At 45.7% G+C, this 6,061-nt stretch overlaps 1 long non-coding RNA gene across 3 annotated transcripts in view; it reads right to left on the bottom strand.

Moving 5' to 3' along the window:
- Positions 1–1,599: 1,599 nt before the first annotated feature.
- The window catches only part of LOC120301617, a 32,315-nt gene continuing 27,853 nt past the window's right edge, over positions 1,600–6,061 (bottom strand). For 2 of the 3 annotated variants that reach the window (XR_005554950.1, XR_005554951.1), the window contains exons 4-5: positions 4,839–4,946; positions 1,600–4,711 (exon numbers count right to left, since the gene is read on the bottom strand). This is a non-coding gene — a long non-coding RNA (uncharacterized LOC120301617). The remainder of the gene's footprint in view (positions 4,712–4,838; positions 4,947–6,061) is intronic. The other variant, XR_005554952.1, reaches the window with a different exon arrangement.

Raw genomic sequence — 6,061 nt, 5'->3', positions numbered from 1 at the left:
GTCTTGCCATCCTGCATTTATTAATTAAAAAAAAAAATAAGTCTGAGCTGAAAGTTACACCCAGCTGCAGCACTCTAATCTGTCGGGGAGGCAACTGTGCCCAACAGATGGTAGACATAGCCACTGTGGTTTCACGTGCCACTGTGCCCTACCACAATTTGCAATCTGCTAGCTCAGAGCACAGAGCAGGGCTGTCAGGTTTCAAAACAGATTTGGATGAAATGCTTACAACCTGATGCCAGACCAGCTGCGCTCAGCTATTGGTTAAAACAAGCATGGGCTTTTTTTTTTTCAGACTTCCGCATGATGAGGGAGAAGGAGGGAGTTGCAGCAGCTTTAATGAGTAAATAATTAAAGCAGGGCATCCTGAAAACGAGAGACCCCTGAGAAGCGACATGTACGTGTTAAGCCAGATACCAGGAATCTAAAATTCCAAGCACTTCTTCTAAATCATTTTCGTAGTATGCACATTTAGCAAGCATAGTGAAGAGGCGGTTTCTCCATTCAAAAACAAAGGATGAGAGACTTGCACAAGAATGAGTTTCTCCTAAAAATGTCTGGTGACCAAAAAAAAAAAAAAAAAACCAGCCCTGTGAAATGTGCAAAAGATACCAAGGAAATGGTGTATTGAAGTTACCAGCATCCCTGGCAACATGCAATCAAGGGGGTGTGGTTGTCAAGCTGCTGAACTGAAGCGTTATACATGGGTGGTAGAAATGGTTACCGAATGTGATGTAAATGTCCTACATTTTAGTTCTTGCATATGCAGCTCTGGGGCATAAGAGGGGTCTTTTCCGTGGGAGGGGGAGAGAGACTTTGAAATGCCCTGCATTAAGGGTGAATAAATGCCCTGCAACAATACAGGACCTGCAAAATTGCAATGAAGGGAAATAAGATATAAGCGAGTTGCGCAATGTACACCATGTATTTTGTGGAGGAAAAAAAATGCTGTTTCATGCTCCAGGGGATCAAGTTGTCCTCTACGCTGCTGTAATCACAGAAGCTGCTGCACTGGCCTGAACTACCCAATCGTTTTGTTTCTTCGCAGCCACCACCACAGGTCCAGGATCCACATGAAAGTCCATCACACGTGGTGCTCTTATCTCCTTGCTCCTTCTGCTGCAAACTTTTCTTTGCATTATTCAAAAGCACATGATTTAGCAGAAGCACTCATCATTTGTCATGCTTAGTAATGTCTACGCAGTGCAAAAGTGAACAAAACCCCCAAAACGAGTTCATGAAACTGAATGTCCTGGGTCAGTCCCTCTCCAGTCCTCTGGGCTTGGGACAGTTTCCCAGCCTGTAGCCATTCACTGCCGGTTGCTGAAAAGCCACACGAAGTAAACAAGGCTCCCTGGTGAACTGCCTTGACCCAAGGTTTGAGGAAAGCAGCTGGCCAGCTGCCCATGCTGACGATCTGCCACTTGGCTGCAGAGCCAAATAAACGGAGGGGGCTGCACATGATGAGCCATCTGACCTACTCTGGGTAGTAAGAAACCACCTTTGCAAAGCTCATCTTAGAGGAGAAAGAGAGCAGCTCGAGCAGAATTGGGCCCTTCACCTGTTTTCAAGCTCCAAAGAAGAGAGCTGCCAGACATATTTGTTAGTTTGTTTATTTAATGGCCATTTTTTTTTAATTTAGGAGAGCAAACTTTCTTCCCCACAAAAATCATCTACAGAAAGCCAGCAGGTTGCAAGAGCTTTCTTGCCAGTCTGATAATGTGTGGAAAGTTGCATGAAATCAGAGTTGCCATATCTGAGCTGCAAATGTTTGGATGATAGCTAGATGGCAACCAAAGAGATAGAGAAACTTTCTCTTTGCTGCCTCCCCCATTGTTTATTGGTATGTTTGTGTTTGGAGGGGGGGAGGGAGATTTTGGTTTGGTGCTGTGTTGGAGAGGCTGTCATAATGCCCCATACATTAATGTGTGCCACACAACATATGACCAAAGAGGAAAGGGGGGGGGGGAGGCTTACTGTGATAACTGGAAGTGTTGAGGATGGTTAGATGAGTGGTTGTTTGGTGGTCTGGGTGGTGCATGGGGGTGCATGGATACCTTTGCCTAGAAGAAGAAAGATGCAAGGAGTGGGAGGGAAATGAGAAGGTGGAGAGGAGATGGTAGGAACATAGGAACCATGATGGGCAGAGATATGATAGGATCCTGGGGTGGGCTGCACTTGGGAACATTGGGCTCCCTTGCTGACAGCATTCTTGACGACCAGCCCCAGGTTCTTCACTCAAAACCAGGATATTGGATCCTTGGTGGTGGACTCCACCTGATGGTGTTTAATGGCAGGTCAGTCTGTAATCAATCTTCCTTCATCCACAATTGGGCTGAGGATGAGGTAGCCAACTGGGCTTTAGTGGCCCTACCTAGAGGGGATGTTCTCCTCTTGCAAAAGTGGCCATCTGGGTTTGGGGTTTGGCATCAGCTCTCGCCAAGGGAGGAGAGGTGTGGTCATAGTAGTTATCCATTGAGTTGTAGGATTTCAGAGGCTCTGCTCCACAGATAACCAGATGTGAGGTCTTTGGTCGAAGTGGGCCTCTAGGAAACAGGATTGTTGCTGATGAACTGGCCTCCTGCTACCCAGTATCATCCCTGTCTTACTGGATTCCATTGCTGGGCTGGCAACAGAGACGCCAAGACTGGTGGTGCTCTGCACATGCTGGGCCCATAATGACCTAGAACATGTCCATAATTGTCATGGTGCCCACAAATCCCTGAACCAACCCACAAGGGATTATTTGCTGCCTGGTGACATTGAGTATGGCTTACCTCAGGGATTTGTGACATCCATGACAATTATGGATATGTTCTAGGTCATTATGTACCCAGCACACGCTACGTGCCGGATATTAGACTGTCTTCAGCATGGAGCAGTTGCCACATGATGCTGCTTTGGAAGGCATTGTCATTAGTCTGTTGTTGTGGACAGATCACTTTTTAGCTCACTGATGTCATCTCACCTCATGAGGAGAGAGGGCTTGTTAGATCTGAAGGTCCTGGTAGTCTCCACGTTGCACCTTGGTCTACTGAACAGCCCTGCAAAATAAAGTGCATGAAAGACACCTAAAGCACCATTGGAGGAAGATGAGAGTGAATCTTAGCATAGGTAAGAACCCATATTTGGGCTTACATCATAGTGATAAGGGCACATAATCCTCTGTCCTTATTGCATCTCCTGATAACTGCCTGGCAGCCCTGTTCAAGGTGACTCAATCCCTGCTGGGGAGAGATCATTCAAAGGACTAGCTACTGTGAGAAATACTGTTTGCACTTTAGCAGATAAAAACATTTGGAATCATTCAGAGCTGGACTTTGAATGGACAGGTCCAGATGAAGAGTCCAAGGTATGGCCCTCTACAGGTATGAGCCAAAGTATGGCTCATCTGAAGTGAGCTGGCTTGAGAGTCCTCAGACAATGGACAGGATTCTCTCATCTGGGAGCTTCGCTGTCTGAATACGCTTATTTCTCCTCCTGATTTTTAACTTTACACTTTGGCTGCTTTCACATGTCCAAACATAATGCTAAAACTATGTTTTCTTCAATGAGCTGCTGTGCCTTGATTCACACACCCATACCCACAAATCATTAGAAACAAACAAACCACATCCAGGCTTAATGGGGGAATAAAGAACCTTGTCCCTGCATAAACTTTGGAGTTAAAACTCCTACCAGTCTCCACGATTGGCTACAGTGGCTTAAGCTGTTGGAGCTGGTATCCAAAACACCAGGGGGAGCCTCAGGGTGCCTAGATCTGGCTTCTTATTGTGTGTGACTCAGGATGCCAATTATATCAACCTCTTAACGGCTGGCAGCAAAACTCTTGGCATCTTGTGCCTCGCCAAGCATACAAATATTCCTTTGAAGCATCTCACTAAAGCTGTATCGAGCGACTGATCTCAAAGCTTTCTGACCCCAAGCAGACAATATGTGGTTTGAGAGCAGCATGAGATCCCTACAGATCTTTCTTCTTTTCTCTAGTAAACAAGCAGTTCTCTGCAAAGTCTCACACTGTCTGAAGCTCCACAGACTCATTTCAGGAAATGGTGCAAAGCTAGGGTTGTTTAGACCAGGGTTTCCCAAACTTGGCAACTTTAAGACGTGTGGACTTCAACTCCCAGAATTCCCCTGCCAGCCATGTTAAGTGGAGTTGAAGTCCCCCACGTCTCACAGTTGCCAAGTTTGGGAGCCCCCGATTTAGACAAGGTGAGGATGGGAAAAGGAGTAAAGGGGTTTGCTGAACAAGCATCACTTCTATAGCCTTCTAAAGTTCTGCCAGAACTTTACTTACGCTGTGTAATTCCCAGGCGTTTCCTTTCGTTTCTGTTGTGTGGCTTGCACAGCCTGGGCAATGACAAACTCCCTTCAGTGTTACACACACTGTCACCTTTGCTCAGAAGAGATTTATTGAGTTACCTGCATAGGCTGGGAACTCCAGTGTTTCCCCAATCACACCAACCCTCTCTCACCTTCAGCCCGATTTAAACCTTGATAGTGCTTTTTCCTTTTCCTTGTTTGGGCAGATCTTTAGACCAAGCTGGATTGTCTTTGCCTGATGCCCATAATCAGGTGATGTCAAGAAGAGGAAAACGCCTTGTATCTTAGGAGAAAGAGTGGGCAACATCTGCCCTTGATTCCAGATCAATGAAGCAGCATTCTCAAACTCTACCTGTATGATGGGGAGTCCAGTCAACGTGTCCTTATGCTGGCAGGAGAAAATGAAAAGTCTCCTGTCAGATTCCCTTATCCTCTCTCCCCCCCCCTCACCCAGCTACCCTCCCTGCAATTATTTTTCAACGTCTTTCTTTGTTTTGCATTACTCCAGTGTTTACCAAAGAGCCCAGATCCAGGGTGTTTTTGTCCCAGTGACGCAGTCCAAGGAAATCTCTCAAGGGCAACAAGCGGTAGCATCCATGAGAGCACCAAAGTTATGCCAAGTTCTACGCAGCAAGAAAAAACACTCAAAGTGAAACAAACCAGGATGTTGTCAATATCTCATAGCAAAAAAAAAAAAAAAAAAAAACCCAGGCTGCTCAGAACAGAACAGCAGGCCGCTCTTGAAACAGGAAGGGAAGCAGACAGGACAGTTGGTCCTCGGCCAGCCCGGTTACTTTGCAATAGAAAACCATGCAATTCCAACCACGCTCCCTTGGAAAGCAGTTGGAAAGACTTGTAAACTTTGAAGACTCTCATTCCACTGTCCATTTCAAGTGGGTTTTTCCTCTCCCTCCCCATCCTCTTTTGTTACAGTTTGATCTTTGTAACTAGTGGGATTTAGCAAGAGTATTCTGACGGGGAACAGTGGAATACAGCCCAAAGAATGGCATCTCACAGATATTTGCAGAGAACTGGTTTCATCTCTTTCCTTTCAAGCTCCATTGACTCTGAAGCGTACTTCCCTTGCCTACAGCTGTCACGAAAGAGGAAATTGGTGTACATGCCACCTAGCAACCCATGGAGCTCTCCAGCATCCCTCCCATTTTTCTGCGTGTGGAATTAGGAGACCTGCCCCACTTCGCATATCACAATCTCGGTTCAATTAAGGTGAGAAAAGGGGAAGCACTGTTGGCAGGCACTGCTAGCTAAGCCTAGCCTAACTCTGCCCGCCAATCCTCCTAAGTTTCACCCATTGTTCCTTTCTTGGCAAAATGGTACGCCATATGTGCAGACCATTATATACAGTTGACCGTATATAAATCCTTTATTTACAACCACTGTTGGGAATGGAATTTTTGTCAGTAGTCATCGAGATCATAAGTTGAGCTAGACCCAACTGTATGCCAATTTAACGGCAGTTGTTAAGTGAATCACAGGTCGTTAAACAAACCCAATTTTCCCAATGGGCATTTTTTTGCTGGAAATTATTTTTTTAAAAAAAGTAGCAAATTGCAATCATCTGATCACAGGACCATACCACCTGTCATAAACACAAGCTGGTTGCCAAGTGCTCAAGTTAGAATCCCATGATGCCGAGGGTGGTGCAAATATTATAAGTGGGTGTACAGGCTATATAAGTCACTTTTTCTGAGGCCATTCTAACTTTTGAAGTGTTGTT

This window comes from Crotalus tigris, unplaced genomic scaffold, assembly GCF_016545835.1.
Source record: "Crotalus tigris isolate CLP2741 ecotype Arizona unplaced genomic scaffold, ASM1654583v1 scf7180000024387.2241675, whole genome shotgun sequence".
Classification (NCBI taxonomy): domain Eukaryota; kingdom Metazoa; phylum Chordata; class Lepidosauria; order Squamata; family Viperidae; genus Crotalus; species Crotalus tigris.
This window is presented reverse-complemented; position numbering and strand designations above follow the sequence as displayed.